The 22,811-nt window shown below is 51.3% G+C and overlaps 1 protein-coding gene across 2 annotated transcripts in view; it reads right to left on the reverse strand.

Moving 5' to 3' along the window:
* The window catches only part of LRRN2 (leucine rich repeat neuronal 2), a 72,315-nt gene extending 51,193 nt beyond the window's left edge, over positions 1–21,122 (reverse strand). For both annotated transcript variants that reach the window (XM_032288899.1, XM_032288898.1), the window contains exon 1: positions 20,415–21,122. The gene's annotated coding sequence lies outside the window, so the exon portion shown is untranslated. The remainder of the gene's footprint in view (positions 1–20,414) is intronic.
* Positions 21,123–22,811: the final 1,689 nt, after the last annotated feature.

Below are 22,811 nucleotides of genomic sequence, written 5' to 3' on the forward strand. Positions count from 1 at the left end.
GGGACAGAGACCAGTATAACTTGTGTCCTTTCTAATCACTTAATCACATTTGGCTCTTCACACCTGAGGTTGAGGACTTCCAACAGCTCCACACATCCTCTGCAATTAAACCTCCTGAGGCCCCCGCTGAGTGAAAATAACTTGCCGTTTCCACAAGCAAAAACAGCCCAGTAGACTTTTCAGCTTAGCATGGACACTTTCGGGACCCAACCAATTGTTTCCGCAGACTGCATCGGCGCAACCTGACCCAGCACCTGCTGGAAGGTGGTGGTACGGGAAGAAGCAGGAGTCGGAAGGGTTGCTTTGCATTTTGATAAAATGAGCAACCTGCAAATTAGATGCAAAATACTATGAAAAGATGGCATATATTAATTTGGAACCAAAAGCTCTGGGCATTTTAGGCAATAAAATGCCAGCCCTGTATGTGATCATATTTACTGCCCCAATTTTCCTTTCCTGATATTCTAAGTAAAATGGAAAGTGTAGGCTATTGAGTGGGACATATTCCTCTCCTGTAAATGTCTAGGCATAGGAATAAGTTGGTCATAATACTAGCTATGTAAATATAAATGCCATCTCCTCTATATCCTCACTGGCAAACATTTGTTGAGCACCTACTATGTGTAAAACACCATGCTAGGTGCTAAGTGAATTGTATAAAGTACCCTCATTCAGTTGAGCTCGTACAATAAATGTCTATTAGGCACTTATTGCTAAACATTTATTAAATGCCACTTACTAGTCATGTGACCCTGGGCCAGTAAGCTTTCTCATTTGCAAAACGAGGTAATGCCAGTGTCCTTCAGTGGGTGGATGGTTAAATAATTGTGGCACATCCCTATCATAAAATACTGCACGGTGACAAAAAAGAAGAAATAGCTACTGATATAGGCAACTACTTGCATGAACCTCAAGGAAATTATGCTGACTACAAGAAAAGCCTCCAGGCATGGAGGCTCACGCCTGTAATCCCAGCACTTTGGGAGACTGAGGTAGGAGGATCATTTTAGGTCAGGAGTTTGAGACCAGCCTGGTCAACATGGTAAAACCCTGTCTCTTCAAAAACACAAAAAAGTTAGCCAGACACGGTGGTGCGCACCTGTAATCCCAGCTACTCGGGAGGCTGAGGCAGATGAATTGCTTGAACCTGGGAGGTGGAGGTTGCAGTAAGCCCAGATAATGCCACTTCACTCCAGCCTGGGCACCAGAGTGAAACTCCGTCTCAAAAAAAAAAAAAAAAGCCAAAAGCAAAAAATTATAGACTCAATGTTCCCATTTATGTAACAACTGTGAAACAACATAATTATAGAGATGAAGAATAGCTGAGTGGCTGACAGGGTGTGAGATGGGGCAGCACAAGGGAGTGCTGTGATGGTGCGGCTAAGTAACTTGATTGTGGTGGATTTATCCAAAACCATGCATGCACAAAGGAGTGCGTGTGTCACTGGTGAAATTCAGATAAACTCTATGGGTTATACCAATGTCAATTTCCTTGTTTTGACACTACACTATAATTATGCAAGATGCTGGTGCTGGCGAATGCTGGGTGAAGAGTACTGTGGACTTCCCTGTACATTTCTTTGCATCTCCAGTTAATCCATGCTTTTTTAAAAAAAAGTTAAAAAACAATTTAAAAAATAGGGTACAGAACATATGGTTATTTTGAGGATTCCACGAGTTAATATAAAGCACTTAAATAGCATCTAGTACACAGCAAACCTTCAATGCATGTTGTGATTTTATTACCACTGCATGCGGGACACTGGGAGTGCCCATATAAATAGCTCATAGTCTCTGTTTTTGAGGAGTTGCTAATCCAGCAGAAGAGAAAGACCCAGCAAAGAGAGACTTTTAATAGAATGTGCTGAATATGCTCAGTTCATGGGAGGAGTTCTCAAGGCTTTAGGGAGGGTTTCCTGGAAAAGATGCCACTAGAGCTGAGTATTGAGAGGAGACTATGATGGGCACCCAGGCAGAAGGAACGATCTGGGCAAAGCTCAGAGGTGTGAAGCTGCATGGGATGGCTGAGCAACTGGGGGCAACTGGTTTAAGTTGGGCATCTGGGAGGCAGTGAGGAGTAGGGGAAGCGGCTGGCAAAGTAGGCAGAAGCCACACCAGGGAGGACGTGCATGTCTCAAGAGCTCGCACATTATTCTCCCAGAGCCTGGAGTGGGGAGCCACTGTCTTCCATCAGCTTTGACCATCCCTGTTCCTCACTCTGTGGACTCTCTGGGCATTCCTGTTCCAGAGTACTTCATTCCTGGCAAGGAAATAATCCTCATAGACCTATGAAGATCTGAGAAAAGTAAGAGGTCAATGCTGGCCCCACCAAACCAACTTGGTCTGCTCCAAACTAAATTGCACATGACATTCCAAACCCCGCTTCTTCCCAGCCCCTGTGAGTGGTGGTGTTTGTTTGTGGTGCCACTCCTCCTTCCACCACTGTGCATCATTTGAACTTGCAGCAGCATCTTTTCTATGAAGCATGGATATGCAGCAGTAGAGAGAGCATGGAAGGGTAAGCATGGTGGCTCATGCCTGTAATCCCAGCACTTTAGGAGGCTGAGGCAGGCAGAATTTGAGGTCAAGAGTTCAAGGCCAGCCTGGCCAACATGGTGAAACCCCATCTCTACTAAAAATACAGATTAGCCAGGCAAGGTGGTGCATGCCTGTAGTCCCAGCTACTTGGGAGGCTGAGCCAGGAGAATTGCTTGAACCTGGGAGGCGGAGGTTGCAGTGAGCTGAGATTGCACCATTGCACTCCAGCCTGGGTGACAGAGTGAGACGCTGTCTCAAAAAAAGTGCATGGAAGTGGGGCCTGAGTACCAGGCTCAAGTCTAGCTCTTCACTGATCAGCCCTGTGACTGTGGGCAAGCCACCACTCCTCTCTGGGCTACAGTGTGCTTTGCTGTGAAACAGGTGATCATAACACACAACCCAGCTTCCTCATGGGTGTGGCTCTAAGGAAAAAGAAAAAAATCAAACACCATAATGTATGTGAAAGAGTTTTGTAGGTTGTAAATAGTTTTTCTTCTTGTTTTTGAGACAGGGTTTCACTCTGTTGCCCAGGCTGGAGTGCAGGGGTGCTAGCCTAGCTTACTGCGGCCTTGACCTCCAGGGCTCAAGTGAACCTCCTGCCTCAGTCTCCCAAGTAGATGGAACTACAGGAGGCGGCCACCAACCATACCTGGCTAATTTTTTTTTTTTTTTTTTAGACGGATTCTCGCTCTGTTGCGCACGCTGAGGTGCAGTGGTGCGACCTCAGCTCACTGCAACCTCCTCCTCCTGGGTCCCGGTTCAGGCAATTCTCCTGCCTCAACCTCTTGAGTAGCTGGGATTACAGGAACGTGCCACCATGCCCAGCTAATTTTTGTATTTTTAGTAGAGACGGGGTTTCACCGTGTTGGCCAGGCTGGTCTTGAGCTCCTGACCTTGTGATCTGCCAGCCTCGGCCTCTCAAAGTGCTGGGATTATAGGCATGAGCCACCTCATCCGGCCTAATTTTTAAATCTTTTGTAGAGACAGAGTCTCACTATGTTGTCCAGGTTGGTCCTGCACTCCCAGCCTCAAGTCATCCTACTGCCTCAGAGTTTTGGTATCATAGGCATGGGACACTGTGCCTGGCTGTGAATAGCTTTTCGCATGTGGAAGATTAATGCTATTGTTTCTGACAGATCTATTGGTGGGGAGGCGCCTACACTGGAAACTCAAAGTGAATGACTCTGGAATCTTCGGCTGGGGAAAGACAGGGAAGGGAGGGGAGCAGGAGCATGATCTCCTGGTCACACACAAAGAATAGCTTTCCCTTTGGACTTTTTCACGGATCCTTTTTGTATTTAAGGACCTCCCATGGATGAACTCACTCTCCCGAGATTTTCTGGATGTCAAAGCTGTGTCGGGCACCAACGATACAATAATACAACAGATAGGGTCTCTACCCTCATTGGGTCACAGCCTGGTGGCAGAGATGGACATTTCTCTAATAAGCACCTAACTGTATAACTAGACATCATCATGTGTGTCATGAAGAAGGCATACAGGACATTGTGAGAGTGTTTAACAGTGGCCTGGTAAAAGTCTGAAGGTACCGGGATGCTTTTCTAAGGAAGGGCTACTTGAGCTGAGATCTGAAGGATAACTAGTATTTAGGGAGAAGCATGGGATGAAAACAGTGATTAAGGGTCAGGAAACAGCACATGTGAAGGCCGTGAGGCCAAACGGGGCTCAGCAGTCAAAGAACTGAAAAATGCCAAGGTGCAGGGTACAGAGTGCAGAGCGTGAGGGAGGGGCGTGGGGATGCCACAGTGCAGACACGGGTCAGATGCCACAGGAGGCCAGCCCACTGGGCATCCTAAAGAGCACAGGAATCACTTAAGAGTTTTGAGAGTATGACAGAATATGACTAGGTCAAATTTGTGTCCTTCAAAGGTCATTCCAGCAGCAATTCAGAGACCCAATTGCTAACGCCAGGGAACATATTTTAGTTCTCAGAAGCGTTTCCACTCTTTTTTTTTTTTTTTTTTCACACTTTCTTCTCCCTTGGCTTCTCTGACAATTGGAGGTGCAAGAGTGGATACAGCCACACCAATGAGAAGGTTATCCCAGCAGCCTGGGCAAGAGGCAAAGTCAGCCTGAACTAGAGTGGGGCTGTGGAGATGGGGAGGAGTGCAGTGGATGGACCCAGGTGCTGTTTACGAGGTGGGCAGGGCCTGGTGAGGGGCTGGATGTAAGGGAGAGGAGAGAAGGGAAGAGCTGACAGTGACTCCCAGTTGATGGCACGCAGAACTGAGGTTTGAGGTGACGCCATTCACAACATAGGCAATGCTGGGGAGGATCAGGCAGCGGGTGAGAAGGCAGTGGGAGATGAAGCAGGAGAATCACGACTCTGGCTTTCAGTGTGTCCCAGTCTGAGGTTTCTGGAGGCATCAGTCAACTAGGCAGGTGAATATAAGGATATGGGGCTCAGAAGAAAAGAGACCGACTAGGGAGCTGGGTGTTGTCTGAATGTGGACGACAGAAGCCGTTCGTGTGGCTGAGATGGCCCAGGGACAGAATATCCAATCAGAAGACACTACCTTGAGCCAGACCATAAGGGACAGCAACATTTAAAGATAAAGAAGGGAAGGATGAGTCAGCAAAGACGACTCAGGAGTATCAGAGAAACCAAGAATGTGGGGTCAGGGAAGCCAAGGGAAAAGAAAGTGTCAAAAAAAAAAAAGGGTGAAAAATGCTTCTGAGAACTAAAAAATGTTCCCTGGCTTTAGCAATCTGGAGAGCTGCTTCAGCAGAGTGATGGGGGAGGAAGCCAGACTGAAGCGGGGCTGGGGAAGGAGTGGGTGGCACAGAGATGGAGAATGCTGCTGCAGCCAACCCTTTCAGACATTTGGCTTGGACGGAGAAGAGAGACAGCGTGGTGGCAGCAAGTGGAGTGGGGCTTCAGGAAGGTTTCTTGTGTTGTTTTGTTTGCTGGAGACATGAGAAACTTGAGCATGGTGAGAAGGCTGTTTCTGAGAAGGCAGAGGAGAGGATCTAGAACATGGGTGGTGGAAGACCTGGCCTGTGATGGCCATGTGAGCCTGTGCAGACACAGGAGGGAAGGAGGAGAGGACTGGCCCAGGGGCAGGTAGTTTGGGGGTTGGGTGGGGACAAGTTGGGGAGTTCTTCCGGGTGACTTCTCTCTCTGTGTGAAGTGGGAGGTGAGGTCCTCAGCTGAGCATGAGGGTGGAGGTGGAGGTTCGGGAGGAAGGTGTGAAATAGTCATTGTGGACAGTGAGGGGAGAGAGAACCAGAGGAACGTGGTAGGAACACCAGGCACTTTTGAAGAGCAAGTTGGGTTGGTGATGGTGAGTCTGTTTCGTGTGTGTGTGTGTGTGTGTCAGCAGGGTCCAGATTCCTGAATGCAGGTAGAAAGAAGCAGATAGAGCAATTAATCCAGAACTGGGACTTGGCCAAACTGGGACAATAAAAAGACAGAGGCTCAAGAGAGTTTAGGATATTGGCAGGATTCTTAAAATGATGGACCATGGACTCTATCTGGACTCAGAGAAGAGAAGGCAGAGGAAGATAATGCATGGTAAAAAAAAAGCAGACGTGCCAATGGAGCAAAGGTTCCAAAGAGGTTAAAGAGTGGGGATGCCACACAACCTCCCTCAGCTGCTGAATTTGACTGGCTAAAAAAAAAAGTGGTGGTGTGGGAGTCCTTGGACAAGCAAGCTGGGAGACTAGAAGGTGTAGAAGGTGGCGACCAGGAAGCTGGGTACTCTGCGAGGTAATTTCCAGGGGATGGGAGGACACAGAGCTTGCAAGTGAGTGGCTGAGATGGGTGAGCCCATGAAGGGACTGATGGGTCTGGGGTAGAAGAAGCTGTCTATGTAGTCACTAATCTCACCCAGGATGATGGACAGACACAGACTTGGAAAGGCAGAAGCTCTATGCGGACATGCCAAAGGCTTCCCGGAATGAAGAGGATGGCTCTTGAGGATAAAGGTGGGTGGGGAGGACGTTGCCTTATTTTGCGAGGTTTGGAGAATAATGGTGTCTTAAAGACATTACATTCTCTTGCAGATGAAGTAGGCCCTCCAGGGTGAAAAATCAGGAAAAACAATGGAAGAAGGAGTCTTGAGAAGAGGTAGTAGATATAAAACAAAGCCAGAAGTTAGGACCTTTCTGTCTAGTCCCAAGGGCACTAGTATGCTATGTGATCTCAAGTCCTTTCCCCTCCCCAAGGCTTGTTTCTCATTGATAAAAATAGGTTGGGAGAACTGGCTAAGGTAGAGTTTCCCAAGTAGTGTTAGGGAGCAACAAATGGGTACAGGTGTGCTGAGATCGTGACCCCTTAGCTCTTGGGTGAACTGGGGTCCCTGAGCCATTTTCACTGTGTTTTTGTGCTACAATGTGAATGAGGACAGTGAGAAAGCAACAGGACAGACGCTGTCCAGGGCCGCAGCTATCTCTGACGTTCTGTTTGCTCATCTCTGTCGCGCCGTCTTGGAGGAGGCTGCAGGGAGGCTGATAGAAGAACAGACAGACTCCTGCTGCAGGCAGAAGTCCATCTGCTGGCAGAGATGGAAGCCAAGTTTCCTAGCTCCCTCTCGCTCTCCCCTCCCTCCCAGCACTAGCTGAGGGAGCTGTGATCTGCTCAGACGCCCAGGTGAGAGCAGGTGCACCTTGCTCCTCTTCCAGCTGATAGTTTGGGTGGTCACCGGCCCCCTCAAGCTTCAGCAGCAGCTTGTGAAAGTGAAGGAGCGACCACCCACTAGTTCCATCCATCATCCACTTCATCCAGCTCTAAAAACAGACTCACCATTTCTGAGAAGCTGGGCAGCATGTCTCACTGCACCGCACCGAGACAGAGCCGTCACAATGCAGATCTTTCTCTTAGGGCCAGCCACTTCTCAGAAATCCATATAAGATCCACCTACATGGTTGACCGAGGGCCACCCCCTCTCTGCTACTAGCCCTCCTAGGGGCCCTCCCTCTCCCTCTGTCATATGATATATGCTTAGAGAATGCACTGGCAACTTAAATTCACCCTAATCATAAAACACCAGGAAAGACTCAGCACTGGGCCCAGTACTTTGCACACAGTGGATGTTCAGTAAACATCTACTGAACTAAATGAAGACTATTCTCAAATACTTAAAAAAGAATACCCTACCAAGTCCATCAGAATTCTTTAAATTATCCATCACATTGTTGTTGTTTATTTGGGCGATTAAAAGATGACTTTTTAAATTCTTTAATATTTATTGGTACCTACTGTGTGCCAAGCATTTTACAAGCATGAGCTGGTTTCATTTTCACAACCCTGTGAACCGGATGTGTTAAACCCATTTTATCGATAAGCGAACTGAGGCTCAACGAGAGATTGAGACACATCCAAGGTCACAGAGCTGGGAAGCAGAAGTCACAGAATTCTAACCCAGATCCAACTTTCAAGAGGGTGCTCTTTTCAGCATACCAGGCTGCCTCCCACAAATGCACAAACAGATCACAGCATCAAGAGTGATGGAAGCAGACAGAGACAGTGAAGTTGTGTGCAGGAAGACTGCAGCCACACAGCACATTTGAGGCTTCCCACTGCCTTGCCCTGGGGAAATCTTTTCTGAGGCTGGCTAAACTTTGTCGAAGAAGAGTGGACAGGGGTGTGGTCGGTGCTCCCCTTGGGCCCTGTGATTACTAGGCTGGCTCCCCCCTCCCCACTTTCCCCGACTACCCATGTGATCTGGCATTTCATTTAGGGCTGTGCTGCTTGGTTCTGAGTGTGTAAGAGGCCTAGAAGCGGCCAGGATCTCTCCTTGGATACTCTACTCCCACCCCTCTCCCCGCAGGGCCAAGCGACTCCTGGGTCTGGGAGGTACCCCATTGTTCCCAGGGCCCAGGAAACAGAGAGGAGAGTGGTGGCAACCATGAGTGGTCTGACCTGCCACGATAGAACGCAGCTGTCAGCCCTCCATGCCTGCTGGAATCTGCCTGGCAGGTGAGCAGCTGTGCACCACATCTGTCTGTCCATCTGTCTCCCTCTCAGGGGCCTGCAGAGAGCCAATACCCCTCAGGGAGGGGAGGCCCTGGACCTGAAGCAGCTCCCTTACTTTGGAGGTTACTCAGCAGGAGCTAGGAAGGGTGGGGCAGGACAAGTGTGCCTCTGTCTCCATCCGAAACCCAAAGCCCCCGCCCCCGACTGCCAAGTCCCCCTCACTACCTCCATCACTACTCGCCTAGCTCTGCCTGCCAAGCTCTGTAAATTACCACACATGCCAATAAGTCATTAGAAACCAGACCGGCAAATGTGGGGTTGCCATGGAGACCAATACCGGGGGAGCTGGCAGCCCTGGGTGCCGGTCTGTGGCTCAGGTGTGCTTCAGGGAGAGCTGGGAAGGTCAAAATGCCTGGCAGAGAGTATATGCACTACTGGGGTGCTGATTTTAGGCAAGGCTCCGCCTCTGCCTGCTTTTCTTCTCCCACCCCTCCCCGCAGCCCTGGGTCCTGCCCACCTGCAGCTTGTTATGGGTGATACACGCTGCACAGGCTTCTGAAGGGCAGGTGCAGCCTTGGCCAGTGGGCTGGGTCCTCTCCCTTCCCAGAGCTGTGTGTCTACCCACAGCAGGCGGCTGTGAGAAAGCCCACCTGGGACCAATTCCAGGACAAAAAACGAAGACAGGCCTGTGCAACTTGGGCCGGTTGCGGATGTTGGGAGAAAGCTGAGGCCCAGGGAGGGGCTGAGGTCAGGACTGGAACTCAGGGCTGCTCCTTTTCCTGTGCCAGTGCTGGCATCGCCTCTGCCCAGTTCTTAACACAGTGCTTGGGCCTTTATATGCACACATTTGTTGAAACTGTAAAAATATACACATACAAATGTAACGAATGAGTTCATGAGAGAATTCATGTAAGCGTCTGGGATTTCTGACAAAACAGGAATGGACCCTGGGTTGCAGTCCCAGCTCATCCACACTGTCTCATCAGCGTGACCTCAGACAAAACCACTCCTTCCCGGGCCTCGACTTCATTGTCTGGAAAATAAGCAGGTTGTATTTCAGACACAGTGTATTTCGAACCAGGTTCCTCAGAGCCACCGAGTTAGGAAGCAATCCCTACAGGGTGGCTGGCAGGCCAGGAGGTCAGCTGGGTTCTGGTCCACCGCTTGGCTTTTGCCTTGTATTTAGTTTCCTGATGCTGCTGTGAGCAAAGGACCACAAACTTGGTGGCTACAAACAACACAGATGCATTCTCTTACAGTTCTGGAGGCCAGAAGTCCAAAATGGGCCTCCCTGGCTTCAACCTGGGTGTCGGTAGGGTTGCGTTTCTTTCTGGAGGCTGGAAGGCAGACGATGTCCTGGCCTTTCCCAGCTTCCCAGCCAGGGATCTCGAGGCTGCCCACAGGCCCTGGCCTATGACCCCTTCCGTCTTCAACACCAGCACTGGCAGGCCCAGCCTTTCACACACGGCATTACCCAGATGCTGACATCTGCCTCCCTCTTCCACCTTTAAAGGACCCATGTGATTACACTGGGCCCACCCAGATAATCCAGGATAATTTATTCTAAAGTCAGATATCAGCAATGTTCATTCCCCCTTGTCATGGACTATAACATACTCCCAGGTTCTAGGGGTTATTACACAGACATCTTAGGGGGCCCATTATTCTGCCTACCATACATTGAAAAATGGATTAACTTCTATAAATGTCTGAAAGCCACAGGACCAGAGTGCCTTCTGTTGCCATCAGTTCTGAAGCACTATGACCAAGGCTCTTCCCCTTTTCTCCCGGGGGATACGCAGAGGAGCTCTGGGTCTGCCCATCAGAGGTGAATGTTGGCAGGCTCAGGCTGTTCTATGGGCTGTGCAGAGGGATGAGTCTCTATGCTCACCAGAAAAGAGGTCTCTAGGGAGGAAAGAACGAGGACTACTTTGGGGGAATGGCCCTGTCTCAGCTCCTTCATCTCCGTTCCCTAGGTACGCCTAAATTCAGATGACCCTGCAGTTGTCTGCTCATTGTTTTTTGAGACAGAGTTTCACTCTTGTTGCCCAGGGTGGAGTGCAATGGTGCAATCTCAGCTCACCACAACCTCCACCTCCTGGGTTCAAGCGATTCTCCTGCCTCAGCCTCCTGAGTAGCTGGGATTACAGTTGCCTATCACCACACAAGGGTAATTTTGTATTTTTAGTAGAGATGGGGTTTCTCCATGTTGGTCAGGCTGATCTCAAACTCCTGAACTCAGGTGATCTGCCCGCCTTAGCCTCCCAAAGTACTGGGATTACAGGTATGAGCCACCATGCCCAGCTGTCTGCTCATTTTTATTTCCAGTCAAGGTTACATGGAGCTGCGTGCGTGCGTGCGTGTGTGTGTGTGTGTGTGTGTGTGTGTGTACCCACCCATGCACTTTAACTGTCGCAAAAGGCATGCCAATCTAACTGTCATAAAGGTGAGACAGCATCTTGTCATTCCACATTTTGACCTTCAACACTGTCCTCTTCCAAGATTCATGAATAGTCCCAGATTGTTTAGAACAAACTTTAGAAACAGTAGCTAAGCTCAGAAAGCAGAGGGTCTTAGACCTGTCTGAGCTTAGGTACTATTTTTGCTAGCAACTTTACAGGCCCATAATGATCAACTCTGGCCTCTGCAGGTGACAAAGGCTCTTTCTCACCCCCAGGGGAGATAGTGGCCTCTCATTCTTCCATACAGCATAACCCCTGTTCTCATCTCTGAGACACCCTCTGCCAACTGCTCAGGACCCAGTGGGGCTCAATAACTCTTATGAGCAAGGTGCCCTGGGTATTAATCACAGCCCTGGTGTTTTATTATTTTATGCAAATTGCTCACCTCTCTCCGCCTTATTTTTTTTTCCTTTGGTATAAACTGGCAGCTCATTCCCATTCCCACTTTATCATATGTCCCAGGGGATCCCGGAAGAGAAATGTGATGTGGTCGGGAATGCTATTCTCTAGAGGAGTGGCCCTGGGGGAAATGAGAAAAGGAACTAACATTTATTGAGCTTCTGCTTTGTAGCAGGTACTTTACACAGATTAGCCCATTTAATGTGGTCGTTGAGAACCAGGGCTCCGGAGTCGGAAAGATTTGGGGGCTGAACTCTGGCTCTGTCACTTGCTGGTTGTGTGTGGCCTCCAGGCTTTAGTTTCCTCAACTGCAGAACGGGGGAAAATAATACCTACTTCACAGCGTTACGTGGATGAAATGAGATAAACGTAGTGAAGCTTTCGGCACCTCGTAAGCACTCAATAACGTTAGCTCTTACTATTATTAACAACCCTAGGAAGTAGATGTTATTAACCCAGATTTATAGGTAAGGAAACTGAGGCTCAGAGAGGTTAAATAAGATGCCCAAGGGCAGGTGTCTAGGGACTGTGGACTCTGACCCAATGCCACCTGATCCCATTTCCTCCTGATTGTGAGCCATAAGGACAAAAGCCTTAGGCTCAGCCTCTGTGTCTTCCACGGGGTTGTGCTGGGGTACCGGGGGGGTGCCCACCTTTCTCAGGCTCCAAGTACCTAGGGGAAGGGAGAAGTCTGTCTAGTAGTGGACTGCTTTGCCTACGGGCCTTTTGCCTACGGGCCTTTTGCCTCCTGCCCTTTGCCTGGGGGGTGGGGCAGGGAGGAGAGGATATCCCCCAGTGTCGTGAGTAGGTGATTCCCCTGCGTCTTGGATGGGTTAGGGCACTACCAATGGATCCTAGTCTGCTCCACTCTGGCGATCTCTCCCTATACTTTAGAGGTGAGCTCACACCTCCAAGACTCAGGGAGAGGATACACTCACCCCTCATGGGGGAGAAGTTTGTTCATTTTGGTGCAATTTTATTTCCAGTTCACAATATCTGAAATGACTGGGAACGTTACAGGAGTAACCTACCCAACAGGAGCCCACCCAGGCAGTGAGAAGAAGGGAGAAGAGGAGCTCCTGCAGCCTGGATAAACACATGGAGCCTAAGGGAATTTCAGAAAACATGGCTCCAGACACCAGCAAGCTAGGAGGCCAAGATTTCCAACGTGCAGACCTGGGACAATGGCCGGAGTTGGAAATGGGACTCCCTGAAGCCAGAGGACTTCCAAGAGCAGAGATCATCTGGTCTTGGGCAGAAGAGGGCAAGGACACTGGATAATGGATTTCCTTCTGGAAAGGGTGGCTCTCTGTGTCTCTTGAGAGAGTACAGGAGGCATCAGAAACCCAGGTAGGAGGCAGGGACTGCTCAGAGACAGAAGACCCTGCCCTTGTGAGCTGCCACTGGGCTGCCTTACTCCCACTTGGTGCCCTCCCCTCCAGCAGCGCCACCCTTATCTCCTCTCACCCTGCCAGCTCCAAGTTCTCTCCAAGTTCACCCTGCCAGCTCCTTCCCTCTGCAGCGTCGAACCCACTCCGTTTTCCAGGCCTAAATCAGCCGCGCCCCCCCGAGGAAGCGTTCCCTATATAACTCCCACACAGAGCTCACAGTTCTGATAACATTTATAGTCTAAATCACACAGTTTAGCACTTGGTTTTAAATACTGTCTGGTATTATTCCCTCATTATTTCTTGTGAGTATAAGTTCTGCCTCCCCAGCTGATCTGTAGGTTTCCCTACAAGTAAAGACAGTGTCCTATGCTTCTTTATGTCCTCCCAATCTCACACCCCACACTGCCTAGGACAGTGCTCACAGCATCCTTGGTTGGGATGTGCTGATTGGCTGAAACAGCTCCAATGGCTGCAGAGGCTAACCAGGCAGCACTTCCTGACTAGCTACTGGGGGAAACACTAGAATGGATGGCCGATGCCCAGGGGTTTTAAGAAGTCAAATCATGGCCGGGTACAGTGGCTCACGCGTGTAATCCCAGCGCTTTGGGGGGCTGAGGCGGGCAGATCACCTGAGGTTGGGAGTTCGAGACCAGCCAGACCAACATGGAGAAACCCCGTCTCTACTAAAACTACAAAATTAGCCAGGCATGATGGTGTATGCCTGTAAGCCCAGCTACTCAGGAGGCTGAGGCAGGAGGATTGCTTGAACCTGGGAGGCGGAGGTTTCAGTGAGCCAAGATCATGCCATTGCACTCCAGTCTGGGCAATAAGAGCAAAACTCTGTCTCAAAAAAAAAAAAAAAAAAATTAAATCAACCCTGCAGGAGCCCATCTTACTCTGAGGAAAAACCCCACTCCTCACCAGCTCCAGAACTCTCCCAGAGCTAGCCTCCTCCTGACCCTCTGACTTTATCTCCTGCAGCTATCTGTGCTCACCACACTCCAGCCATGCCGGCCTCCAAACTGCCTCTGACTCTCCAGGCACGGCCCTGCCTCCCAGCTCTTGCGCTTGCTGTCCCCTCTGGCCGGCTTGCCCTGACTGCTGTGCTGCCCCCTCATCTCTCCTCAGATGTCACCTTCTCAGGTCTCTGCAGCCACCCTGCACAGGGTAAGAAACTCCCCCTCTCCCAAATGACTCTTCCATTTCCCTTCCCTGTTTTTTCTCTTTAGCACTTACCAGCCTCTAATATGCCATTTCCTTTATGAGTTTATTTGACTGCATCCCCAGACAATACACTAAAAGCTCCTGAAGGGCAGAGGTCTGTCTGGCTGTTCACTGCTGTCTGCCCTCAGTGACTGGCTACAGGCTTCACAAATACTTGCTGAACGAAGAGATTCCAGCCCCACCCCGTGTCTGAGATGGCTGAGGCATGGTGGTGCTCAGAGATGGGCAGTGGATAGGATGATTCTGCAGGTCCCCTAGCAATGTGTAGACTCTGCCATTCAACCCCTGGACCCTATTCTAGGCAGGCACTTTCTCAAGCTTGAGGCCTGAAGCTGTCTGAGCCCCAGCAGAAGGTAGGGGAAGAGGAGTGGTGACAGCCAGGCAGGGTAAAGTGTCAAATTCTCTCCTTCCTCCTACACAGCTTTTAAATGTCTCACTTCCCACCAGCTGCCCCTCCGTGGTCATTCCCCTTCTGGGCATCACCACCTCTGCCCTCCCAGGCCAAAGACAGATGCTTTCATCGACCACATTTGAATGCTTATTTTGAGAACATTTTAGAGAGCAAAGTAACCTTTGCTGACTGTCTTTTCTCTTCTTCTTTTTTCCTTCCCTCTGAAAGGATCAGATAGGACAGACTCACTCTTCCTGGGGAATCCAGGCTGGTTACCTAATAATCACTGCCCTGCCCCCTTCTTCCTTATGTTTTTCCCTGAAGAACCTGCCTTTTGAGATGTTTGTAAATAGGAATAATTTACCCGTTCTTCCTGAAACACAAGAGTCTGCCTTGTTAGAGATATCCCACTGACAGTGCAAATCTCAAGCCTTCCCCATCTCCCTCCAACTTATCTGGGGTCTGGGTCCCATTCTCACATCTCCCAGCGAGCCATCCTTGCCCTGGTTCCCACCGTACGTCCATGGGCACTGACACTTAAGGTGCAGCTTCTCGGAGGCTAGTGGCTCCATGTGGCCCTGAGGCACTTGGCTGAAACAGAGGGAAACAATCTTGGATCTTAAATGTCACAACCTGCAGGAGCCAGAGGAAAAAAAAGGTCATGGAGACCCTCTCTGAAGATCCCAGTAAGGAGAAAGGCAGCCACTGGCTCGCACACAGCTGGCTTGGGGAGCTTCTTCCTGGAGGGAGGGAAGGAGGAGAATGGGCTGGATGACCCAGAGCACCCTCCAGGCCCAAGGAACACCTGATTCGGGGGTGGCGAAGAAGCAGGAGGAGTCTCAAAGTCAGAGAGAAGGGCTAGCTCCCTCCCTTGAATCTTTCCCAGCTATATGTCCTTGAGCAAGTCTGAATCTGTTTCTTGGCTTTTAAGTTAGGGATAATGAGAGTTAACTACCTATCTAACAGGGGTATTTTTGAAAGCTTAATGGGATTATGCAGGTACAGCAGTTGGTACAGTGCCTGGCACATAGTAAATGCTCAATAAATGGTAGCTATCATAATTAGTGTCATTACCATGTGAGAGGTAGAAGCTGAGAAACAGTTATTGCCCCAGGAGCCCTCTGCCTGCGCTTTATCTTGGAACTCACTTCAAGTCCATTAAATGCTGAGCAGCAGGGAAGGTGTGGGTGGAGGAAACATGCAGAAAAAAACTGAATTCCAAACCAAACCTGGCTAAACACATCTCCTAAAAGGCGGTCCCCTCAGACCAAGGTGTCTGCCACGTCCCTAGGAGGTGCCAGAAGCCAGAGTGCAAGGCCCAGCAGCTCTGGGTTTGGAGAGTCTGCCTGATGAAAGCTTAGAACATTCAGGAGGGCAAGGTCATGAGACTGAACCCCAGCAGGGATGCACCAGGTCCCCTGCACCAAAACATGTGGGGATGTTCTGGGCGACGGGCCAGCCCCACAGGAAGCCCAGCTCCCAGCACTAGAGACAAAGAGGCTGAGGGGGACCTGTCAGCGGTGATGGTGACATCCACAAAGGGCAGCCAACACATACACACCTTAGTATCTTCATACACAATGCCTGAGCCCCAAATACCCTCAGCACCAGCATCCCCAGACCCACCACCTCTGCTTGGTTGACTCCTTTTCAAGCCTTGGCCCAAATATCACATCTTTTGGCAACTCCTTCCTAATCTGCAAACAGAATCTTTTTTTTTTTTTTTTTTTTTTTGAGACAGAGTCTTACTCTGTCGCCCAGGCTGGAATGCAGTGGTGCGATCTTGGCTCACTGCAACCTCCGCTTCCTGGGTTCAAGCAATTCTCCTGCCTCAGCCTCCCGAATAGCTGGGATTACAGGCACGTGTCACCATGCCCAGCTAATCTTTATATTTTTAGCAGAGATGAGGTTTCACCATATTGGCCAGGCTGGTCTTGAACTCCTGACCTCAAGTGATCCATCCGAATCAGCCTCCCAAAGTGCTAGGATTATAGGCGTGAGCCACCACGCCTGGCTGAGAGTCACCTTTTTATCTGCTTATCCTTATATTTCAACACTTGTTTCATTACTGTCTATGGGACTGACTCCCCCAACTAATAATAATAGCAATAATAATATTACTTACATAGCACTTACTTTATATACCAGATACTGTTCTGAGCTTGTTCTATGTATCACCTCATGTAATCCTCATGACAACTTTATGAAGTAGATACTGTTATTATCCCATTTAATGAGGAAACCGAGACAAAGAGAGGCTACATGATTTGCTCAATGTCAGCCAGCTAGAAGTGGTGAAGCCTGGATTTGAACTCCAGCTGTGTGGCTCTAGTTCACTCTTACTGTGAACTCCTTGAAGGCAGGGATATCTGATCTGTCTCTTTGTCCCCTGCAGCTAGCACAGAGCCAAGCACACAGTAGGTGCTTAGAAAAGATGGGTTGACTGAATAAGCAAATGCCTGTTTGAGGCTAACCTGGAGAAATTTCAGCCTCTGAGCTGCAGGCCAGGGAGACCCAGGCCCCAGGAAACTAACAGAAAAACGCATCTTTCTGACTCGTCCTCTCTCAGCAATCTAATCTCATGCTGCTGTCTGTCTTTTTTGCGTATCTCTTGTCTTCTGTTTTGTTTTGCTGTCTTTTTTAGCTACTTCATTTTGTCAAACTTGTTTTTTTGTTTCTCAGTTTATCTTCTGCCTTTGTCTTCCTTCTCTTCTGTTCCTGGGTCGCTATCCCCATTCTTGCCCCATTGCAGCCTTCAACCATTGTCCTTGTCCTTCCCTGGAGTCCTTGTGGGCTTGAAAGCTTCTGGCCCTCATCCTTTGTCTTGGAGCTTTTATAGAGTCCAAGCTTATAGATTAAGAACACAGGTGACACTAACTCATTAGACTGGCCATAGACCAAGCTTCTATATCCTGACCCCGAATCAATTCTACCTGAATGCAGGTGTGGTGTGGAGTGAGGGACTGCCTGCCTACAACGTGTCACATACCTATGTGGGATCACACAGAAGAGTCATTGCCCTCCTTGCCTCCTCCCTCCTTCCTGGAGGGTCCCAGTTCCTCCAGGAAGCCTTCTTTGATCACTTAAGAAAGCTTATTCACGCAACCATTCAGCAAATCCTTATATATAATAGTTTAACAGGGAGATAAGGCCCCATGTAAAGTTAGCTTAGAATGTAAACCTTAGTATAAGTGTACAAGTTACTAGATGTCACAGATATCATAGGACTGAATGAACTGCAGATAATCAGTGATTTCAAAATGGAGATCTACATGACCTGGAGCAAGTGGTTTGTCCTTTCCAGGCCCCAATTTCCTTGGCTAGAAAACAGCGGATGTCAATGTAGACATTAGAAGGTTGTCAGCAGGACTGAGCAAAATGACTTTTATGATGTGCCTCACATGGACTGGTGCATAGTAGGTATTCAATCATAAATTTGTTTCCTTCCTCCTTCTCTGCCTGAAGCACAGCCTTCTACTCAGCCCTGGCCAGCCAGATAAATGGTGAGATGTGACCTGGTCCATTCTTTCCATTCAGAAAAGTATCCAAAGGACAGGATGACTTAAGTGGTACCTGGCATGTTAGAGGTCACTCAGTGTGGTAATTCACTAGCATTGTTTATGTTCCTCACTTCCGCCCCCTCAAGCTATGGGTCTTTGAATGAGCCTGGTGGGCATAGCTGGCAAGTCCAGATACAAGTGTGGTCAGCCCGAGACATGGAGGTTTGTTTACTGCTGTATCTTCAGCTTCTAAAATCATGCTAGGCACACAGTAGGTGCTCGAGAAATAGCTGTTGAATGAATACATTTTTTAAAAAGCAATTGTGTTTCCTTTTCCTTTCAAATAAATGACATAAGGGTGTGGGGAGGAGGAGGGGCAGGTGTGTAAATGGCAGGGCGAAAGGGACACCAGGGCCAGGCAAATGCAGCTGCCAGGCCCACCAGCCCAGGCTCCTCTGCAAAGGGGATGCAGCAAAGCCGACAGTGCATGTGCTCCCACTGGCAGGGTAAGCGGGAGTGTGTGCACGCCTGGCTTACCATTTCAGCTGCAGTTTACAGGAGAAGTGGGCAAAGGTGGAGCTAGACTAGGAAGGAAGGGAGATGGCTGGGGAAGAATGAGGAGGGTGAGAGAAGGGAAAGAGCAGTGTAAGGGGAAAAGGGAAGTGAAGAGTGTTAGAGGAGGAAAGTGAAGAATGAAGGAAGGAGAGGAGGAGGAGGGGGAGGAGGGAGAGGGAGGCACAGGGAAAAGAGAATGGGGAGTGGGGAAGACCTGTGTTGAATTAGAGAGGGAACCTGCTGTACTAGCCTGGGTGAAATGAGCAGGTCTCTGAGTTCTTACTGCCAATCGGTGTCTCCCTGGGAGGTGACTGCATTAGGTAGAGGGAGTGGATTTGGGGGTGTTCCTAGGTGCCAGACCCCGGGCAGATCTCAATCTAGCAGGCACTGAGGCCTTTAGTTCCATCCCTTGTAAATAATGAGGTCCCATGCCAGGTCCGGAGAGAGCGCTCCGCAAGAAGGAGACGTGTGAGCCAGCCCAGGGGAAGGAAGGAGGCCTAGGAGACTCAGACCCCTAGCTCTGCCCTTCTCTTGCCATCGTTTCACCACAATAGGCAACTGGCCAGGAAAGTGGGTCAGGCCACCCACATGTGACTTTTTCTAGTAGCAACAGGGCTCGCAGGCAAGGAGGCTCCCGTGCCCACTACAAAGCCCACCCCCGCCCCCATGCTCAGTGCTCTTTTTTGGAGGGACCTTTCAAAAGCAATGGGCAATGGGAGGAGATCCTGGCCATCTTATTCAGCGACAGAATGCTGGGCCACAGCCCATCCCAGGCTGGGGGGAAAGGGGGGCACGGAGCCTGCCATCAGCCTGGGTGCATAGGGAGACCTAGATCTTCCCGGATGACAGTGACCAAACTGGTGGGGGCCCACCTCTATCTACTGCCCTGACCTAGGGAGGCTGTTCTCCCCACCACCTCCTGGGATTCTCAAGCAGAGGGCCTGTCAGTCCATCTCTGGCAACTGAGCGCTGTGCCCAGCCCACCCCCTCCAACCCTGCCAGTCGCCCAATTAGAAGCTGCGTTGGCTCCAACAGATGGGAGCTGCGGCAGCCTGAGGAACAGAGCACAAAGCCCAGCTGACATTTTCCTTCCTGTTCGTTTGGTGGGGGAGGAAGGGTAGGGAGCCCAGTACCACCCCCAGGGCCTCTCCCCAGGGTTTGGGTCTCCTGCACCTCTTCAGCGTCTCTTCTCAGCCCCAGATGGAGCTCAGTTCCCCCTCACCCCGCGGCTCCCCGCCGGCTGGGCAGCCAGAGCCTGCGCCGCCCTTTGCCAGCAGGACAGACGGCCCACCTGTGGCTGGCCAGCCCATCCTGTCTCCTGGATGCCGCGGTGGGCTCAGAGCCTCCCTTCCGTTTCCGCTTCTCCCTGCCAGAGCCCCCAGGCTGAGCCCCAGGCCGGCCCATCCCCCACCCACAGTGTCCCATCCCAGGCTGCGGTCTGACCCCAGCCGGCTGGCCCGGGAGGAACCTGGCTCCTGGTTCCAGATACTTCAGACAGACCCAAGGCCACCTTGTCCCTCCGCCCAGACATCCGAGCTCCAAGGAGGAGAAAGTCCTCAGGCTCTGGAGCGCTTCCAGCCTGCCAGTCCGCCCGTGTCACGCCCTCCCTAACCTCGCCGCCGCCTCCCGGCCCCTCGACATCTCCAGGGCTCCGCTCTACCCAGCAACAGTTTGGGGGAGGTTCTGGCCTCTCCGGGCGCAGGCCCAGGCGTCCCCTCCCCGGCCGCTTCTGGGCATTCTCCAGTCCTCTGTCCCTCTCCCCGTCGGCCGCCTCCCTCTCCCAAGTCGCCGGCTCCCCTGAAGGCGTCTCGGCGGAAGGCAGCGGCCGCCCCCCGCCCCGGCCCCCACCCGGGTCAGGCGGAGCTGCGGTGCCGCCCGGACAGGAGCCTGGAGCCCCGAAGCAGCTGCTCCGGCCGCTCCCTCCGCATCCCCCTCGGCCACGCCAGCGACCTCGATGTCCACGACTCCCCGGCCGCGGCGGCGCTGCCCAGGTCAGCCCCGGAGCCGCACACTCACCCCGCGGGCGCCGTCCGCCGTCCGCCGGCCGCAACGCCTGGCTCCGCTAGTCCTCCGCCCGGGGCCGGGCTGGGGACGCTGGTCCGCGCCCTCCTGCCTCGCGCCGTCTGCACAGGCCGGGGAGGCTCAGCGGGCGCCCTCCCCAACGTGGAGTTATCCTGGGAGCGGCTCCGGGGCCCAACCGGTGAGGGCGATGGCAGAATCCCAATCCGTCCCCACCCCCTCTCTGCGCCCTGGGCGCGTCGTAGCCAGAGGCCGGCGGGCGAGAGCCGGGGGCTCCCTCTGCGCGCCGCGCGTTTGCAGGCGCCCGGAGCAGGCCTTCGCGGCGCCCGGCACCCCCTCCGCGCGCGCCCGTCCTCCCGGCTTGGCGCTCGCCCTCCTCACTCGCTTCTCCGCTGCTCTCCCAACCTCCCCAGCCCACTCCGGTCGCCTCCTCCCAGTCTGCATGCCACGCCAACCCCCTCCAGTCCCGCTGCCATTTTAACTCCTGAGTGGCCAGAGGCCCCCTCTACCTAACGCACACACACCCGGAGGAAGGAGTTGGGTGGGGCCAGACGCTAACGTTTGAGCTGTCCTTGTGGCTAGAGGCACAAGGCTTGGCTGAGAGAAGGGGCACAGCGCCTGGGTCCGGGAAGAGAGGGGTTGGCTTCTCTGATACTACCTCGGACCCTTTTGCAAAGGCCGGGACGACAGATGGGAAATTCAGCAGCTTTGGGAGGACAGGTGCAGCTCACAGTCACAGCGTGCACCTAAGATCACATTTTTGCTTTGCATGGTGCTACCCTCCTGAAGTTAACAGTAGAGTAAGGAATGCAGTGGGGTGGGTGAGAATTTGTCATTGGGCCCAGGCACCTCTCACCCTAAAGAATGGAGTGGAAGACCTCTTGAGTTGTCATGCCTTTCCAGCATTGCATCCTGAGCCACGCAGCTCTAGCATTCTGGAAGATTCCATCCTGGCTCTCAATGAAGGAGGTCAATTTCAGTCAGAAACTGGCAGGCCCAGTCAGGGGTTTGGCTTCAGGGTTCCCCACTCTGCCAGCTGGACATCATGAAGACTGGGGAAGGAAAGTAAGAAGGTGCCGAAGGTGGGTGCTGGCTGCTGCCTGGTGGCTTAGAAAAGCTGGGTGCCTGCTACTAGTGGGGGCTTAGGAGACTGGGTCTCCTGCTGGGGCAAAGGCCCAAGGCCCAACGCCCATGCCTTGATGGGGCTTTCAGCCTGGACCACTCAGAACAGACATCACAAGCTCAGCTCCATGGCAGGCCACACCCCATTGATGGGCCTGGACCAGAGCCTGCCGGACCAACAACAGGGGAACGGATGCGGTGGAGCCCAGGATGTAGAGTCTGCGAGGAGTGGCTTCCCTGGGCTGCCTGCCATCATCCAGTGCTTGAGCTTCTGGCCCTTTCTTTTCCAAGGGTACAGCCATCAGTGACTGCCATGCCTGGTGGCTTTTGTGAAGTTATCTTGAAGGTCTGTGAGCTCTGTAGGCACAGACGGGATTCTCACCTTCCGATATTGAATGAGCACATATTAAGTTCCCACTAAACTACCCCTATGTTCCCACCCTCCACACCTGCTGCGGAGCATAATGGCCTCAAGGAGCTCAGAGTGACAGGCTGGACCTATATGAAACCAATTTTAACATTTCAAGGCAATGGAAGTGCCATAGAAATACAAAACAAAACCACCATAATGGACTAGCATTATTCATGAAAGGTTTAATGGAGGAGTGAGTTTCCAGCTGAGCCTAGTTGGAGGGATAGGATTTGAACTGGAAGAGAATATGGGGACCAGCAAAGGCAGGAAAGTGGGGACAAGCAGAGTAGAATGGGTTGTCTGGAGGGTATGGGCAAGGGAGGAAAATCATAGAGCTTCTATTAGATGCCAGCCTTTTCTCATCTCTCTGATCTTAGCCTCTGAATTGACTAACATCCCCATTTAACAGACAGGGGAATGGAGGCTCAGAGAGTTTAAGGCAGTAGCCCAAAATCTGTAGGCAGAATGTGAGACCTCACTTTCACAATGCGACAATGCCACATTGAGTATACAGAGTGGGAACAGCTGATGAAGGGTCTGAATTGCCAGGGTCAGCAGTTTAGCTGTGGCCAAGTGCTCAGGTGATTTGGAAGGAAAGAGGCAGGAAGATGATAGACAATTGAGGTAGCTGTGGCAGGAATCTAGAGGGAGGGGAGCAGTGAGAATAGCGTCAATGCATGAGCCTTTGTAAAGAAGACTTGGCAGAACTTTTGAGACTGACTGATTGAAAGGGGTCGAAATTTGACTCCAAGCTTTTAGCCTTGTCAAGTCACTGGAGCCACCTTTCCAGTCTAAGAGCCAATGTCAATGTAGACAGACTGATGGTGAAAAGGAGGACATTTTAGCAATCCTTTACCAAC

This window comes from Sapajus apella, unplaced genomic scaffold (assembly GCF_009761245.1).
Source record: "Sapajus apella isolate SASKATOON/1434 unplaced genomic scaffold, GSC_monkey_1.0 scaffold22, whole genome shotgun sequence".
NCBI classification, from domain to species: domain Eukaryota; kingdom Metazoa; phylum Chordata; class Mammalia; order Primates; family Cebidae; genus Sapajus; species Sapajus apella.